Raw genomic sequence first — 18,200 nt, forward strand, 5'->3', positions numbered from 1 at the left:
CTCCTCTAGAAAACGAGGGTGTTGGGCCAGATCTCTCAAAGACCTCACGAAGACTATGGACCTGACCCTCCACTGATCAGCAGTGTGATCTTTAACAGGGCACTTAGCCTGCCTGTGCCTCAGTTTCCTCATCTGCCACGGGAATTAATACCTGTTCTGTCCCCCTCCCTTCCCCAGCCCACCCCACCCCCATGGTATTGAGAGAACCTCACGTTAGAAAATCAGTGAGAAGAAATCCCTGTGGCAGCTTTTTAAAAAACAGTCTTTGGTGTCTCAAAATGTTTTTGGTTTTGATACAAGTTGTAGGTGGGTTTTCTCTTCTCTCCGATGTTGCAGTTGGTGAACTTACTGCGTCAAGGTTATCATTGCCCGGGTAGAGACAATAATAACAGTCCGTATGAACCAAGAGCTGGAAGTCACGGCACTGATGACAGATGAGTGATTGGATCAGTGGAAGCTAGTTTTTCATAATAATTTTGCTTAACTAGGCATTCTTTACAGATCACTCCACGCTCTGCTGTTTCATCTGAGAAACCAAAGCAGATCCTCCCTGCACCCTGGTAACTGTGGCTCCCTTACTGGCTTTCCTTTCTTTTGCTTATTTTCTCATATCAGCCTGAGTAAGTCCACGTGGAATACGCAGTACCGTGTGTTCTTCAATAAACAAATAAAACCCCCCTCAGGATGGTCTCCTTGATTATAGCCTCTGCCTCAGTGGTTCTCAAACCTTATTCCCAGGTAGCCATTCTCCACTGCGTGCCCACGGCTCACTGGTGGGCGGTCTCTTATCAAAAGATCAAGGCTTAAAATGTATTTCTGCTACCAAAGATTAAATGGGTCTTCTGCCCTGACGTGAGTGGGTACCACTTGCTCTGGGCTGCAGGCAGTGTAACATCAAGTTGGGCCAAAGAAGATAGCTAGGTTGGCACTTGTTAGAAGTCTGACCCCAAGCATATGAGGTAGTGGAGTCGGGCCAGTCGTGTGGTGCTGGCTGGTGATCCAGTGCGAACTGCAGATGCCCTTTAAAACCCAGGGAGCATTATTTTTCTGCAGCAGTGTTTGTCCTATAATTATGGTTGCATGGCTTAGTGTTGTGTTGAGTCTTTTAATTCTTTGCATGGTGCACCAAAAATTTTAGTATCTGTAACTGTGTTCGAGACCACTGGTTTCTGTCCCTGAGGTCCCTTGGGACGGCTCCAGGGAATGGGGCAGGACCTGCAGGGTACATGTCAGAGCTCTCCCTACCCAGTACTATCAGAGCTAATTCAAATTTACATGCTTCACAAACCAGTCTTCTGAATAAGATCCCTTTTGAAGAAAGGATTCCTCTGCCTACAAGATGAAAACGTTAAAAACCGCTACTCCAAAACGGTGCTTCTCAAACTTGAGTGAGCACCAGAATCACCGGGAGAGCTTGTTAAAACAAAGATTGCTAGCTAGGCCCACCCCCCAGAGGAGTCTGAGTTGGGGCTTGAAAATTTGTATTTCCAACCAATTCCCAGATGATGCCGAAGCTGCTAGTTCAGGACTGCACTCTGGACACTGAACCACTGATTTTAGAGAACAGAAATGATATTATTAATGACCTGTTGTGTATTGGGTACTGTCTCATTCGAAGCTAAAAACCTTGTATTACTATTCACATTTCATAAAGGAGAAAACAGAGGCATACTGAATTTCAGTCATTCACTTGTCATTAAATTACTGGTCATCAGAGAACTGGAATTTGAACTGAGGCCGGGTGGTAATGCCAGACCCCTTTAATCTGGGACGTCACGTTGTATACGTTGTCCTCAGTCTATGGTTCAAGGTGGGGATGGAGGGGATTTATTGTAAGGGGTTTGCAAATTCAGATGTAAAGCAAGCATGGACCTCAGACTGAACTTCTCACCAATTGGATGTCTGCTATTCAAATATATTTTTGTGATAAAGACATTGTGAGGTCTTATTAAGTGTCTCAGCTGGACAAAGTTAATGTGCACTGAATATCTTCTCACACAATGGATACTAAATGACAGCTACTGTTACTGAGTGGGAAGTTGTTTTTGTTTTTGTTTTTGATGGCAACTTGTCTTCATACTGGAAAAGGTTGGGAATTATTTCACTAAAGCAGGGTCCGGTTGCCTTTTGTAACTCTGGGATTTAGGGAAAGAGAGATACATAATATTCATTAACTGATCCTCATTCAAGGAGGTTGCTGGAGAAAGTAGTGCTGTCCCTGTGGATTGATTTCATCAGGAATCCATGCACTCTGCCTTCCGCGGCTGGACTGCCCGCATCACCTGCCCACAGCCCTGGACTGCTTTCCCAGCTTCCTTCCTGTCTCTCCCTGCTCTGTTGCTTTCCAAGACCAGCCTTTCCTCCTGGAATCTGTCTTGTCCTGCTGCCTGGATTCCTTCTCCATCAGTTGTCTTTTCTCCCAGTTGCATTTTCGCTTTTCCACTCTCTCATCCAAATAACGTTGTTGTGTTTGGTTTGGTTTTTCGGTACACTCACCATGTACTAGAAACTTCTTCCCCTCCTCCAGCAGTTGTGCTCAGGCCTGCCCGCTCTGCTGGTAGTTACCATCATTACACTCCCCCAGTGTATCCGACTTGGGCTGAACACTAAATTTGAGTCATTTACCACTGACCACTTGTGGGCTCTTGGATAAGCTACCTATAGTCTCTAAACATCTGTAAAAAGGGAACATAACTTCATGAGATGGTTGTGAGGATAAAAGTAAAATAATGCATGTACAGCACTGAATGCAGGGCCTGACCTGTAGGAAGTGTTCCGTGCAGTTATGGCTCAGGGAAGGGAAGGAGGGAAGGTCATCATCACTGCTGTTTCCTCCACTGTCTCCTTCTGCGTTCAGTCCCTACAGGTGCCCTTATCTCACCCCTTCTAATAGATCAGTGCTTCTCGGCTTTGTTTTCATCATCACCCCATAAGAAGAAAAGCTAAAATAACTTTAAGTTAATTAATTAAATAGCTTGAATTTAAATGAACTTAAATTTATCTCTAATGAGATAAATTAAATATTAAGGAATAAGGTTTTTATTGGGTAGAGTTGGGCATCAGAGGGCCATAAACTCTTGTAATATCTAAACGATTTTTTACTCCTTTCACCCAAAAACCAATTTTCACCCATTGGGGAGGACAGTACCATTCCCAATGAGAATGCATGCATTAGTCTTCTGTTTGTGAAATCCACTCGCTTCTCTGCCTGGCATCCTTGGTCTCTCCTCACGCCGCTGGCCAGTGGTACCCATCCCCTGCCTGCTGCTCCTCTGTGGCTTTCTCTGTCAGCTTGCCTGGTCCACTCAGCCACACTGGGACTAAGCATCTGCGACGTCCAGGACAAGGTCACGTCTCAGGAGAGAGACACCTCGCTCTCCAACAGCAGGACACACCCCAACGAGTGGTGGGCAGAAGGAAGCCAGTGGGAGCTTGGGGAAGGAGTAGGGAGAGGCGAGTGTGGTGGGGCGTGGAGGACACAGCAGGCAGGGCAGGGAGAGGTAGCAGACAGAAGACCCGGGGCAGTGAGGGAACCAGAGCTTCAAATGTCCCACTTAAACACTGCTCTCCCTAATGCTTGTTCTGTTTTGTTTTATTTTTCTTTATTGATTTTAGAGAGAGAGGAAGGAAGAGGGAGAGAGAGATAGAAACATCAATGAGAGAGAACCTTGATTGGCTGCCTCCTGCTTGCCCCCCACTGGGGATCAGGCCCACAACCTGGGCATGTGCCCTGACCGGGAATCAAACCGGCGACCTCTGGGTTCATGGGTCGACGCTCAACCACTGAACCACACTGGCCAGGCTATTTTGTTTTATTTTGCCATCATCTGAAGACGTGGCCTTAAAAATAATAAGTTGAACAAGTGCCAGTTTCAGAGAAACTGCTTCTGGGAAGCAGCGGCTGCCTTGCAGCCGTAAGAACTGAGTATGTGGAAGTCTGGTGCTGTGACAGCATCAAATGTCAGGTCTGGCCGAGCAGCAGGAGCGGCTGGCTGGAGGCTGACGAGACAGAGCCTGAATGTGCCTTGCAGACAAGGGTTTGGAGCCAGTAAATGGTTTTAAACAGGTGCTTCCTTGTGTATCTGATCCCGTTTTCTTCTTATTTCCATTTGCCCTCATTTACAGTGCCACGTGCCCCATAGACATTAATCGATCCTTTACTCTGTGCCCTTCCCTGTCCCCTCTCCGCGAAGGACCTGCAGATCTTGGTAGGAAGTCTGACTCTTTGGCAGCCACAGTACCAGCCTTCAGGGCACCTCCATTTGGATGCCCTGTGGGCACCTGCATATCAGCTCATTCTTCTGGTCACCCAGGCTTGAAACTTTAGAATGAACTGATGTTTTTTTTTCTTATTTTCTAGTTAAGAAACCACAAGAACAGCTTATAGATTAGCTCTGTGGCACTGCCCAGGCTCACTCATGCGTTCAGCAAATATGTTCTTCTCCTCCCCCTTTCCTTCCTTCCCCTCACCTTTCTTCCTCCTCCTCCTCCTCCTTCTTTTTTTTGTAGCTACTATGTATTGACCCAAGAACTGCGCTGCTGTTTTGTGTGCATATTTTCCATTTAACATTCACAGCAACTCTGAAATTATGTATTATTATCTCATTCTGTAGATGAGGAAAGTAAGGATCAAACAGGAAGGATAACTTGTCCAAATTCACACTGTTAAATGCCAGAATTGTGGGAAATCGGTGAGGTGTGTCTAACTCCCCCACCCTACCACCTAAGTCATGGTTTTCACCTAGACCATCGAAAGAATCCAGTCTGGTCTCTGCTCCTCTTGTTCTTCTCCACTCCAAGCCTTCCCAGATCCCGCTGGGTTTAATCCTCTGCTGCCCAAATGAGATCATGTAACTCCCTTACTCTAAATTCCTCAATTCATAAACCACCTTTACTGACATCTGAGCCCCTCACAGCATGGCCCTGGTTTCTGTCACTTTGAACATCAGGGTATGGTGGGACAACGTGGCATTTGGTGCCAGAAGATCTGGGCTCATCCCTGGGGCCACCATTTTCTAGGTGTGTGATCTTTGAGCAGATAATTAATTTCTCTGAACATTATGTGTTTATTTATATAGTGAGTATTTATTGTGTGCCCTGAATGTGCTGCTTGCTGTGTAAGGCTTTTGAATATTCATTAGTGAAGGAAACAGACAGGGTTTCTGCTTTCAAAGAGCCTGCAGACTGACCTCAGTCTCCTTATCTGTACAAGAGGGATGATGATAATTCCCACATCATTGTGTTCTTGTAGGCAATTGACAGAGATGACATTGTGACCCTGCTCTGCTATGTACTGTAAGGTGCTGGTCACCTGGAGTTGTATTTTCTTATGCTTCTGCTCCAAGCAAGTTCCCAGTGCATTTCTAGCACCTCACATTTGCTTATGCTCCTCCCAGCCTTCTTGACCTTAAACACCCTCTGTGGTCTTGATGTCCCAACTGAAAAGGTGTGTTATCCAGGACCTCCCTGCTAACTGTAAAGTTTTATTCATTCTTTGAGGGATTCAAGAATATTTATTAAACACTTTTTAGAACAGTGTTTTTCATGGTGTGGTTCATAGACCCTGAGGGTCTCAAGATCCTTTCACAGAGTCCACAAAGTCAAATTTATTGTCATAATATTAAGATATTATTTGACTGTTTCATGGTGTTGACATTTGAAAGATGCTGCAAAAACAGTGGTGTCTAAAACTCCTGGCGCCCAATCATTAATCAAGACAGTGCTGCACCAGTGCCCGCATTTCTCACCAACACACACAGTGGGAAACAAAACGAAGTGCTCTTTTTACTTAAGAATGTCCTTTGAGCAGTAAAAATTACTGACTTTGTTAAGTCTCAGCCCTTGATCACACATCTTTTTATTATTCTATATGACTGAATGGGGAGAATGAAGCTCTACTGCTAATAATTTAGTGTGAAGAATGTCTTGAGGAGAAACACTTGTGCAATTATTTTAGTTGCAAGCTGAACTAGCCGCTTTTTTACCTAATACCATTTTTACTTGAAAGAATGTCTCACAGACAAACGAGGATTATTCAGACTTGGATATTTGGTGGATGTTTTGTCATAAAAGAACAAAGCCAGCCTATCACTTCAAGAAAAACACCTGTCAGTATTGGTTGCCAATGGTAAAATTCTAGCTTTTAAGCAAAAATTAGAATTTTGAAAAACCCGTGTCTGCCACCATAAGCTTGACAACTTTCTGATACTTAAAGACTTACCTGATGAGATCAGTGCTGACGTTAATGGGTGTGCTTTTTTGATATTGTGTGATGAACTGTGTCAACATTAGGAAAACCTGCATAACTCAGTGAACCAGTACTTCTCAATGACCATGGGTGATGTTACAAACGCTGCGTGGGTAAAAGGTCTATTCAAACGCAAGGTAGACTAATCCATTTTTACACTGTAGCAGAGTTTGGAAAGTTAATTGTGAAAGGGTTTCAGTTAACCTTTAAAAAAACTCTCTCTTGAGTTTTGGTATAGTATCATAGAAGACTATCCATAGTTATTGGAAAAGGCTTTCTGTCTATGTCTGTGTGAGGCCAGACTTTCTTCATATACTATAACCAAAACAACATAGCACAACAGGTAGGACTTGGGAGCGGAAATGAGAATCCAGCTATCTTCTCTTAAAGAGATTTGCAGAGACTTGACATTAAAGAGATTCACAAAAATGTAAAACAATTCTCTTCTCACTAAATTGTTTTGTTTTGTTTTGGAAAACCTAGTTTTTCATAAAATGTTGTTTTTGTTAAGATCTAACGGATTTATCATTGTTATATATTTTTAACGCACTGGTAGATATTTTTAAAATTTCTGTTATAATTTCTGACAATATCAATAGATTAAGCCAAATAAGCAAAAGCCCTTCGTGATCCTCAATTTCAAGGACTGGAAAGGGTCCCTGAAACTGAAAAGTTTGAGAACTGCTATATTAGAACTATGTGTAAACAGTTGTAGTGAAGCTGATCCATGAATATCACTGTGGTTCTGGGTTCTCTGGCATGACCTAGTTAGGTACAGAGTTAGGACAAATAGTCATGAACCGCTTATAGAACAGTATACAGTACTCTTTCATCCATGGCCCAGCCTGGGGTTGCATTTTATTGTAAGTCCATTAGAGATGGGAAGAAGAACAGTTCACTGGAGAGACTAAGAATTGTGTCTGCCATGCCTAAAGCCCCTTCTTAAAAGGTCCGGCTTCTGCGGAGGGAAACAGCCTGAACTATTCGTTAAAAATGGGTGGCCACGTTCCTGAGTGTGACTTCTCCCCCTACCCTTCTCTGGTAGCCTCGGTTGATTGGGTCAAGAGCCCCTGACGCCAATGCAGCCATAGTCTGACAAGCAACCTGGCCTGCTGTGAGAGCCTCAGCCCAGTTTAAAGACTCCATGTGCCCAGACTGGATTCTTTATAGGAATTTGTGAATGAAAAATTCCCAGGACTGGGAAAGTTGGCAAGTGACATTCTAATCGGTGACTGAGAAGACAGCTACAAAGAGCCTATGAATAAGGCAAGCTCGGAGTTAGCAGAAACTGTGAGGAAGAAGACGCAGAGAGGAAGACCCCAGATGTATGGTCGGAGGAGTAGACGCGGAGGAAAAACCAGGGTTGTCATCGGTGTGGGGGATCCCACACTCCTGCTGCTGATGGGAGACCAGAGAATCCAATCCCTAAAGTTGCCTTGGCTCGTCTCAGTTCTTGAACTACTTTCCTTAGGGCCCTATTGTCCTGTGTGTCCTTACAGTAAGCCTCTAATATTTGAGCTCACCTGAGGGAGTCTGTTTCTTTCCACAAAAGAGCTTAACATACAGGAAGGTGATTGGAAGTCCATTGTGGGGGTTGCGGTGAGAGTGGGGGAGTCACTTTGGAGGAGGTGCTGTTAGCAGGACCTGACAGGACTTGAGTGGACAGAGGGCATCCCAGGCTGTGACCACAACCTGGCTGAGAGGCATGTGTGAGGAAAGGAAGAGGATGAGAGGGGAGGGCACCCAAGTAGGGTAAAGAGGAGCTTGGTTAGCTCAGGTGGCCTCACGTTGTGTAGGGCATTGAAAGCCAACAGTGGTGGGCAGACAAGCGGAGGTAAAAGGGACCTCCTGTAGGCTGTGGTTTCTATAGGCTCTTGAACAGAAGACTGAAAATGGAATTAGGGAAGAATAGGCGGACTTGGGGAATAGGAAGGATCTGAAGAGACAGCGTTTGAGTCAGAGAAGCTGGTTCTGAGGCCATTGTGGTGATCCTGTCTGTGGAGGCGCCTGCTTGCTACTGAACTTGCAGAGCCAGGCTCGCGTGGTCACCCGAGGAAGGAATGGTTTTCTTGTTAAATGCCTTGTGCCCACATCGGGGACTCCTCAGAGACAGCACCCATGTTGACCCGAACAGAAGTGTTCTTCTGTTTTCCATCTCCGACCCCATTTTCTAGGCCAGATCTGAAAAGTTTGACTGAGAATTATTTGAATAAAATCAATTAGAGATTTTCCTAAAGTCAGAAATACCACAGCCACGGCCCTGTTCTCTAAGCCACACAATCCTAGTTGGTCTTCTTGAAATTTCAGGGGTGGAGTGTTAAGTCTTATTTTTGTGTTATCCACAAAAATTAAAGAGATTTACAAAAATGTGTAACAATTCTCTTCTCACTAAGTTTTTTTTGTTTTGTTTTGTTTTGGAAAACCTAGTTTTTTATAAAATGTTGTTAAGATCTAATGGATTTATTATTGTTATATATTTTTAACACATTGGTAGATATTTTTTAAATTTCTGTTTTAATTTCTGACAGTATATATATCAATAGATTAAGCCAAATAAGCAAAAGCCTCAATTTCAAGGACTGTAAAGGGTCCCTGAATTCCAGTGAAGTGTCGATTATGTTAATGGCAGGATAAAGTGATATGAATAAAACAATAATCTTAAATATTATTTTGGTGAGTATGCCTTTTTGTGTTTTTAATTCATGAAAGTGTGATATTCCAAGTTAGAATGAGTCAGGTGTCGAAGTGGAGTGAGCTGAGGTAGGCAGCTAACTCATCCATTTCTATTGACCTTAGCAAAATGTTTGCTATTAAGCAATTGCCTTGACTCTCTGTACCCCAACTATAAAATGTTAATATTGTAATACCTCTTAGTGTGGACGTGAGCGTTAAATGAACTAAAGTGTAACTCGACCAATAAACATATATTATTGAGCACCTGCTATATGTCATATACTCTGTGTCTGGGGTTATAAAAGACGAGATTGAAATGGGGCTCACAGCAAAGTGCTTATGGCTGTGTTTAGCATGTAGTAAGATATTCAATAAATGGTACCATTGTTATTATTTTCACTTGAGAGAGATGCACCCAAGTTGAGGAATTCTTGAACAAGCCAGAGGTAGCCAAGGGAAGGGTGTAGAAATGCAGACCCCAAGCCACAAGCACCCTGAGTGCACCAGTCTCAGCAAGGAATGGTGGTTCTGCAAAGCACCGACAGCGTTATCTGAATTTACAGTTTGGGAAGAGTCGTGTATTGTGCTTTTTACACACATGCACACACACAGAACATTCATTATCATGTGGCCTCAGGCACTGAGCACAATGTATATGTTTAGCCTGGCAAATAAATGGGTGCCTTTTGTCAGCAGGGCATTCGTTTTCCTCATAGGCACCTAGAAGGCGTGTTTTTCAAGATTGGTCACATATTAAATTGTGAACATGCATTTCGTAAGAATTCTGTACAATTAATCATAAGCGGGCCATGGAGATAAAAGAATAGAAATAAGAGCTGATTGTGAGTGATTTTATTAATTCTGAATTTTTATTGGCCTCTTAAGATAAAAACTTCTTTTGAGTCCAGACTCCCGTTCTGATGCCAGGCAGTTTCCGCATGCGTATTTTTGTGTAGTCTGGGTCAAAGCATACGTCCTTTTTGTTGGTCTACTTTTGCATCTGACCTTGGTTTGTTTTGCCTTGTATCTCACATTCCACATCTTTCTCCTTGTGACGGCAATAAAATGATCCCTGCACAGATAAGTAGCCGTTGGTTTAACTTTTCATTCAATACTGGACATTTGGGTTGTATCCCGAGTTTCACAGTGAGGAACATATTTGCTGTAAATATTGTGTACAGATCACTTAGTCAGCAATTTGTTATGTGCCTTCTAGAATGGTGCTCTCTGCCAAAGTCTTGGAAGTGATGTCAACTCATTACACTAAGAGTCTTAAGAACTGGCAGTCAGGGTTTCCTGAGACAGCATCTGACTCTTTGGCTTATTTTTCTTCATTTAATTAGCAGATATGTAGGGAGAACCTATCATATGCCAGAGAGTAGCAGGCACCGGTAAGCAAAGTAGACAAGGTCCCTGACTGATGGTGCACACAGTGGTGACATTGCCATCCTGTAAGCAGAGTCAGACTTCCAGTTGAAAAGGGGACGTTCGTCTGAGTGCTGCAGATGTCTGGTAACAGTACAATGTAACGACTTCAGATGAGCTGTAGGTGGTGGGGTGGGGCAGTCAAAATTGTAGACTATTAGAAAGCAATACAGTTTTTGTGATTTCTAAATTAGGCTCACAGAGTGACGGTTAGGTTTGACGCTGCATGGTATCATGAAAAGTACATACAAGATTTGACTCTTAACTCTGCCACTTGTAGACTTGTGGTTTTGGGACAAACATTTAAACCTTCTGAACTTCAGTGTCCTTATCTCTAAAAGGGGCATCATATTGTCTGTCCTTTGGGTTATTTATGTTTTTAGTGCCTAGTGCAATGCCCAGCACTGGGTAGGGGCTCAGCAGGTAGGTTGTTGGCAGAAAAAAAGAAAAGATGGATGCATGGACAGATGGATGAATAGATGGATGATTGATTGTTTAGATGGATGGATAGATAAATGGAAGGAGAGATCACTCTGGATTGGGAAGACGAGGGCCTCTGTGGTAAATAATATACATAAAAATAATATATTACATATGTAGTATGTATACATATATACATAATATACATGATTTATGCAAGTTATATTTGCCCTGTTAGATTGAGATTTGCTAAGCAGATTCTTTCACTTCTAAGTTAGTAGGGACCAAATTAAGAATCCTTAAACCTCTTTTGTCATCTCATGTATATCAAGGCTATAAGTAACAGGAAACATGATTAATTGTGGCCCTAACAAGTAGGGGGTTAGTTTGCACATCACAGGAAAGTCTGAAGGAGGCAGCTGCTTCTGCCATTTGCCCTGATCTTTGCTCTTCTCATTGCTTTGGTCCACCCTCTTTGCTGTGTTGAGTTTTTAAAATTTAGACTTGCTTTCTCATGGTCACCCAAATGGCTCTCACAGTTCTGTGTCTCATGATCAGTTTCAAAGTTGAGAACTAAGGAGACGCCTATTATGCAGCTCCTGGCTTTCATGAGGAGGCATAATCCTTTCCCAGAATCCTCACAGAACTTCCCCTCAGATTGACAACGTGTGGCCACCCTCAGAGCAGGGCTCCTACCTTTCCTGAGCTCCCGGCTCCTCCTCCTGAACAAACAGGGGTTCGGTTAGCGAGGAAATGTGGACAGGGAACCATCATCGTGTCAGCTCATTTTCACCCAGGTAAACCAGTTAAAAAAAAAAAAAAAAAGGCAAGACATTCAAGTTTAGTAGCCACTGTTTACTGGTAAGTCTCTTACCTGTGTTAGGGGACTCAGGATTTGCAAGCCTCCCAGTTGGGATGTTAAGATTCCCGTGGGTTTTAAGCTGGGTAGAAATGTTTTTGTGACTATATGTCTCTTTGGTGTGTGTGTCTGGGTTTTCTTTTTCTTCTTCTTCCTGTTTGAGTGGCAGAAGGAAAGAGGCGTAAAGAGTTAAAATAGTCCAATATTGTCTGGAGTTAGCGCTAGGCCTCTGAAATGCTGTAGCCCTGACTGCGGAAACTGGCCAAAGGACGCTAACAAAATATTTCCCCCACAAAGCTAAATGAAGAGAAGGAAATGTAAAACCGTACTGGAGGGGGCTGGGCGGATGGGGGAGGGGCTGGGGCGGATGGGGGAGGGGCTGAAAGGGTTGGCGGTGCTGCTTTGCAGAGGAGTGTAGGAATGTGAGGGTCGGTCACAATGTCACTAGTGTGTGGTTTGTGTTGGCTCTGCTCATGTTCACTGTTCAGAGCACAGAGGAAGAAAGGAAAGGAAGCCCCTCGCACAGCCTAAGCAGGATGCAAAGGCTACAGTGGAATTAAATCCAGAGTTAAATTGCATGCACACGCACATATTCTAGGAATCCAGATTTGTGATTTAAAAAAAACAAAAATCAAAGTGTTTTGTGGAAGCTTTTGACCTTGGATGGCAAAATGCTTAATAATCAGTATCCAACATTTTCCTTTTTGAAAAAAGAAGCCACCTAACAATTTCCTTTCCTGAAAAATTAAATTCATAGGATTCCATGTAATAAACATCAAAACCTTTAAGCCTGAAAGAAATACTTATACATGTAAATAAAAGTTCACCAAGATTTGCCTGTGATTTATTACATTTTATTTATTGAGGAGGTAAAAGGGCAGAGCTGATATTGACCGAAGTTTTCTATCATTTCTAATGTTAGCATTTGTTCATATCCTCAAGTGACCAGAGGTTAATAATATCTTTTATATAAGAACTTCAGAGTCCCCCTAGTAAAAGCTCCAGAAAGGTGATGATTTAAGGATAGGAGAAAAGACATAGTAGACAAAAATGCCAGTGGTCTGAACTCTCTGAAGCTGAGGTTTGCTAAAAGGCCGAGTAATGGCGAGAAAGGTGGAATTCACGGAAGGAGATACTGGTCTCTGCGGGGTGGCATTCACTGCCACGCTGGCACAGTGCCAGGAGACTGGGAGAATGGAGCGGGCAAGGGCCACTCGGCGCTTCCTGATAAATGGGGCTCATTCATGGAGGGAAACACTGTGCTTCTGAAAAGCACCCATATTAGAGAAGCAACCGGCAAACCCACATGTATTGGAGGTGCCTGGTGGGAGGGATCTGGGCTTCTTCCTTCTTTCTGTGTCTTCTGATGGGTTTTCTTAATATTCCACAATATTTTCTGTGGCCGCCTGGAAGCATACAACAAAAGTAGTGTAGCAAACCACTTTGCATTGAAACCATAGCCAGCGTAGCCAGAATTAACTGAAAGAAACACTGATTCTGCCATAAATAAGGCAGACAGTCTCTTTATTGAATTCTCTGAGCCTTTGTGTTTTTTTTAAGGCAGTAAAGCTTTAAGGCTAAATTTAGTATGAGGCAAAAGATTGCAAAACATATCAGATACTTAGTAAAACTCAGGGTATAGTCATGAATTTTTATACGTTGACCTTAACTACCACATCATTGATTTCCCAAGGGGATGGGGTACTCTAGTCCACTCCCCAGTGGGGTGTTTCAGAGAGGACAGACTTACCATAATGGGGAGAGGGAATGTGTCACCTAAAAATCATATTATCTTATGATTCACTTGGGAAGAGGGGAAATATTTATTTCATAATACAAACATCCGAAAATGAAGTTCAACAAGTTATTTCTGGCTGGTCGAGACTGTGCATTCATTCATTCAGTAACAAGACAAATTCTGTTGTTGAATGCCTAGTCTGTGTCAGGCGGCGCCTCGGGCCCTGGGGGGAGAGCAGGGAACACACAACATCCTTTTCTTGTGGAGTATACATTCCAGGGAAGGAGAGGGCGCTTCATTCAGTAGCCTAGAAACTAGAACGTTAAGTACTGTGGAGAAAACAAAGCAGGGGAAGGGAAGAAAGGAGGGCATCTTGGAGGAGATGACTCTTGTCACCAAGACCTGAAGGATGTGTGTTTGCGAAGTGTGTAGGCCGAGGGTATCTGTGAGAAGTTCAGGTAGGAGGAAGAATCAGTGCCATGGCCCTGAGGCAGGAGACCGCTTGGAACACTTGAGGGTTGGGGTGGTCAGTTGGCTGGACAGAGTGAGCCAGGGCCGGGTCTTGTTTTGTCTGGTAGGCCAAAGGGTGGGCTTTAGTGTGTGTGCTCAGCATGCTAGGAAGCCATGGGGGAGTTTTGAACAGGGGAATAAAGTGATCTGATGACACTTCTTCTGCCGGGAGACTGGCCGTGGGGGGTGTGGGGGACGAGAGAGAAGTCCAGAGATCAGTACGGAGGCTGCTGAAGTCAACCAGGTGAGACATGCTGCCAGTTTGGACCATGTGGGGGGTGTTGGGGGAGCAGGAGGAGGAGATGCGGAGATGTGGTTGGAATCGGGAGATGCATTTTGCAGGCAGGGCTTGCAGGAGTTGCTGACGGACTGAGTGGATGTGGAGTAGGTGAGAATGGAGACAAAGATGAATGAGGATGTGGGCTTGAACAAGGGCATGAATGATGGTTTCCCACTCTCAGCACTGTTAGATCCAAGGAGGAACGGTGTAGGGAGGTTATTAATTTGGTAGTGGCCGTGGTTAAGTTTGACACGCCTAACAAGGCTTCTTAGGGGGGATGTTATAAAGTCAGCTGGATAATAACTCTGGAGTTCAGAAAAAAGACTGGAAATAGAGATGTAGATCTGAAAGTTATTAGATTTAAGAAGGGGGGAGAGAATCCAGCAAAGGCAGCTGAGAATGAATATTACATTTCCCAAAACAGCTAAGGAAGGGCACAACAGAATCTGGCTGGGGAAGGGAAGATTTCTATGGTTATCAAACATGAGTGTGAGTTTTAAAAGGTTAAGAAGACTGTTCTACCTGATCAGTGCCCGCAACTGTTCGTAGAATTCAGGCAGACATGTTCACAGGAACAAAAGCTAGCTTTGGCCATAGAAGGTAAATAGTATTAGTTGTTCCATTACTTTTCCACTAGGCCCCTGTGAGCATTTCAGTTATAATTAGGTATAAACCTATATTCAGAGCTTTTTTTTTCCTTCCATCTATTGGAAACCTAGAGTGTGTTAGGGGAAAACTTCATTTTTGCGGGCAGGAAAACAAATACATAGAAGTATAAAGTATAGGATATGCAGTCAAAGGACCTCATAATCAAGTTGTCCACGCAGATACATAAACAAATAGAAACAGGAGGGCCCAAGGAAAGGGGTTGAGCGTAGAAATGGCTAGATCCATGGTTAGAGCGTTATCAGATGTCCGGGGGCTGCCTTCAACCCCCCTTCCAGTAGCATGATGAACAACAGTCTTCTTTTTCTTGGCTCTGGATGATGGCTTTTGTTTTTTGTGTGTGTCGGTTTTTTTTGTGTGTGAGTATATGCTTGTGTACTTCCCCAAAGGGTAAGCGGATTGCCTGTGTGGTTCAGAATATATGTAAACTGGGAAGGTCCATAAGAAAACTAATGGAAAACTAATTTTACAGTTGAGGCAGCAAAGGTGGCTTTGCCCAGGAAGCAAGTGGGAAGGGTAAGGACAGATAGGTATAACCTACCGGATGTCTTCTTTCTGTTGAATTATGTGGCTTTGAGTGGATTTTGTTGAATTGGATTTGTTTGTTAGCTATTGATCTCTTGATGACGCAGGAAAAGAAGAGAAAGTCCTTAGAATCTCAGTATCCTGTCTACTCCTTTAGCTTTTTTCAATGACAGAAAGGTTCCCAATGCTCAGCCATGTGTTGGTTGCTACCATTGAAGACTGAACCATGCAGTGGAGTCAAAGCCTCAGACCCGATGGGTATTTCATGGCACACCTGCTCTACCAGCCAGTGAGGTTGGAGGCTGGGACTTGGCAGGAGCCACTCAAGCCACCAGAGGAGCATTTGTTTCCTTCTGAGTCCAGGGCACGGAGAAGTACGCTCCTCCACATCGAAGGTCTGACCACCTCAGAACAAACCACACTTGTCTTGTTTCTCTGACCCAGGCTCAGGGCAGTGCCTTTTGCTGTATCCTGCCCATAATTTGCTGCCTGACTCTGTGCAGTGGACATAACCTGAGTATTTCTGCGATGACTCCCGCTCAGTGTCTAACAGAAAGTGGGTCATCGAAAGGAGTGATACAATTAGAGAGCTAAGCCTCGTGAACAAAATGATTATTTTCAACATACAGAACCTCCATTACCCACAGTGCACCCCTAAAACTGAGAGTTTTAGAGGGAAACATAGTTCTAATACACATTACTGCTATAAATGCTGCTAAGTTTTACCTTTTTTTTTAAGGTTTCCTGAGGGTAATAAAAATGTAATCCTACTCAATAGTCTTTTTCTTGAATAGCTCTATTCAAGCATGGTCAGATTTTAAACATATTTTTGCATTGAAAACTAGCCAGAAATGTGTTGGTGATCATTGTTGCCAGAAAGATTCTAAGGCTCATAAATTCAACCACTGCTGTCAGGCGTTCTCACGAGGAGTGTCGAGCCTGGCTACGGTGAGCTGAGCTCCCTGGGGCTGGTGGGGGGAGGTCCTTCGAAGCAGAATTTAATGGTGGGCCCTGGCTCCTACCATGTTGCAGTCCTTCTGCATCTTCCTCGGGGGCTATTGTACCCATTGTCCCGTTGCCAGGCAAGGAGTGCCCTTGAGTGTTCGGGCCCTTCAGTCATCCAAGCCGTGTGCAGCAGGTGCCTGGATCAGCAGTGCCGTAGCAGAAGCTCAAGTGCCGCCACCATCTCACCCACGGTCCCTGGTACTGTCCTGTGGTTCTTCGTGGCTCCGTTTTTCACTTTCATTCCGTGAAGATTTATCAGCCACTCTCTACCTGTCAAATATAGCCATAAAGCAACATCCTACTGTGGCTGTATTTATTGGAAACTGTGATGAGTTGTTTTTCTTTGTCTTCTAAACATTCTTAACTATCTCAACATGAGAATGTAAGCCATTGCAATAGGTGAGGCACTGGAAGATCCCTAGGTAACAGAAATATATGAAAACATGTTTGCTACTCTGTGTGGGTAAGTAGACTCGGTTTTTAAGGAAGATTTTCAGTATTAAAAGTCGGTCTGTGGACCAAAGAGTGTCGGGTTCAATTCCCGGTCAAGGGCATGTACCTGGATTGCAGGTTTGTCTCCAACCCTGGTGAGGTCATGCAGGAGGCACCCAATTGATGTGTCTCTCTCACATTGATGGTTCTCTCTTTCTCCCTCCCTTCCTCTCTCTAAAATCAATAAACATATCCTCTAGGGAGGATTAAAAAATGTTAAAAGATATCTGGTTAATTCTCAGCTAACAGCAAGAAAAATTAAAATCAGTCTTTTGGCCAATTACTGTTTTCCGTAAGCATTAAGTAAGTGATTTCCTTCAGCACAACAGCTAGTGATCATCAGGCCCTAGCCTTTGTGCTTTGCAAATATTATTCCATATGGATTACTGCAAATGATACAGGATCCCAGACAAGTCCCCAAGATATCCCAGAGGAACCCATAGTTCAAAGGGTCCAGGTTAGCCACTGGGGGGCTAGGTCACATATAACTTTACACCAGTTACAATACAAAAACCTGGAGCATAAACCCTACTCTCTGCTTCACACACCTCACAAACTGAGTAGGTGGCCAACCATCTAGTTTGTGTAGCCCTGCGGGGATTCCTGAGACATGGGACTTCCAGGGCTAAAACTGGGATGTCCCAGTCACTCCGGGTGAGTTGGTTTTCCTAGTCAGAAGTAGGATCAATGACCAGAAAGGAATATCAATAAATATTTCTTCTAAAACCAGGAACTAACCTAAAATGGCAGTAATTCTGTCTTCATCATGGGGTTGTGATAAGCCTGCTCAGTATTCCTGCCTGTGGGGTTGGGTCGCTGGCTACCGGTCTTTCTTTGGAATTGGGGGCCAGCCTTGTCTATGATAGGGCGGCCTGTCTCCTTGCCCTCCAGAGGCCTGTCTCCTGAAGGGGTCTTGGCTGTTCCTTCTGGATGAGTCAGTCTCGCTCTTTCTGATGTGAGGGTGCTAGAGTTCCTGGGTTGTTTCCATTGGCCCCCCGGTTCTCACTGTTCTTGCCCACTTTGAGTTTGCCTGCTCCTGCCCCGTAGGAAGTGAGGCTTCGCTCTTTCTTTTTAATCCTCACCTGAGGATATTTTTCCATCTATCTTCAGATAGAGTGTGAGGGAGGGAGAGAGAGAAACATCGATGTGAGAGGGAGACATTGATTGGCCACCTCCCAAACAACCCTGACCAGGCCCAGAGACGAACCGCAACCAAGGAATATACCCCTTGACCAGAATCGAACCCACGACTCGTTGGTCCTCGGGCTGACACCCTAACCACTGAGCCAAACCGGCCAGGGCATGAGCTTCTCTCTTCCTGAAAACTCCTTAACCACAGACAGTGCACTAAGCTTTGCAG

The 18,200-nt window shown here is 44.1% G+C and overlaps 1 protein-coding gene across 4 annotated transcripts in view; it reads left to right on the forward strand.

The window, feature by feature from the left end:
• Positions 1–18,200, forward strand: part of GNG12 (G protein subunit gamma 12) — a 118,826-nt gene that overhangs the window by 20,510 nt on the left and 80,116 nt on the right. The window contains exon 1 of one of the 4 annotated variants that reach the window (XM_036256759.1): positions 11,502–11,562. The exons of 2 other annotated variants lie outside the window; for them this stretch is intronic. The gene's annotated coding sequence lies outside the window, so the exon portion shown is untranslated. Of the gene's footprint in view, positions 1–11,501; positions 11,563–13,758; positions 13,821–18,200 lie in introns of those variants that run through there. One more of the 4 variants, XM_036256758.1, reaches the window with a different exon arrangement.

This window comes from Molossus molossus, unplaced genomic scaffold (genome assembly GCF_014108415.1).
Source record: "Molossus molossus isolate mMolMol1 unplaced genomic scaffold, mMolMol1.p scaffold_m16_p_12, whole genome shotgun sequence".
NCBI lineage: Eukaryota > Metazoa > Chordata > Mammalia > Chiroptera > Molossidae > Molossus > Molossus molossus.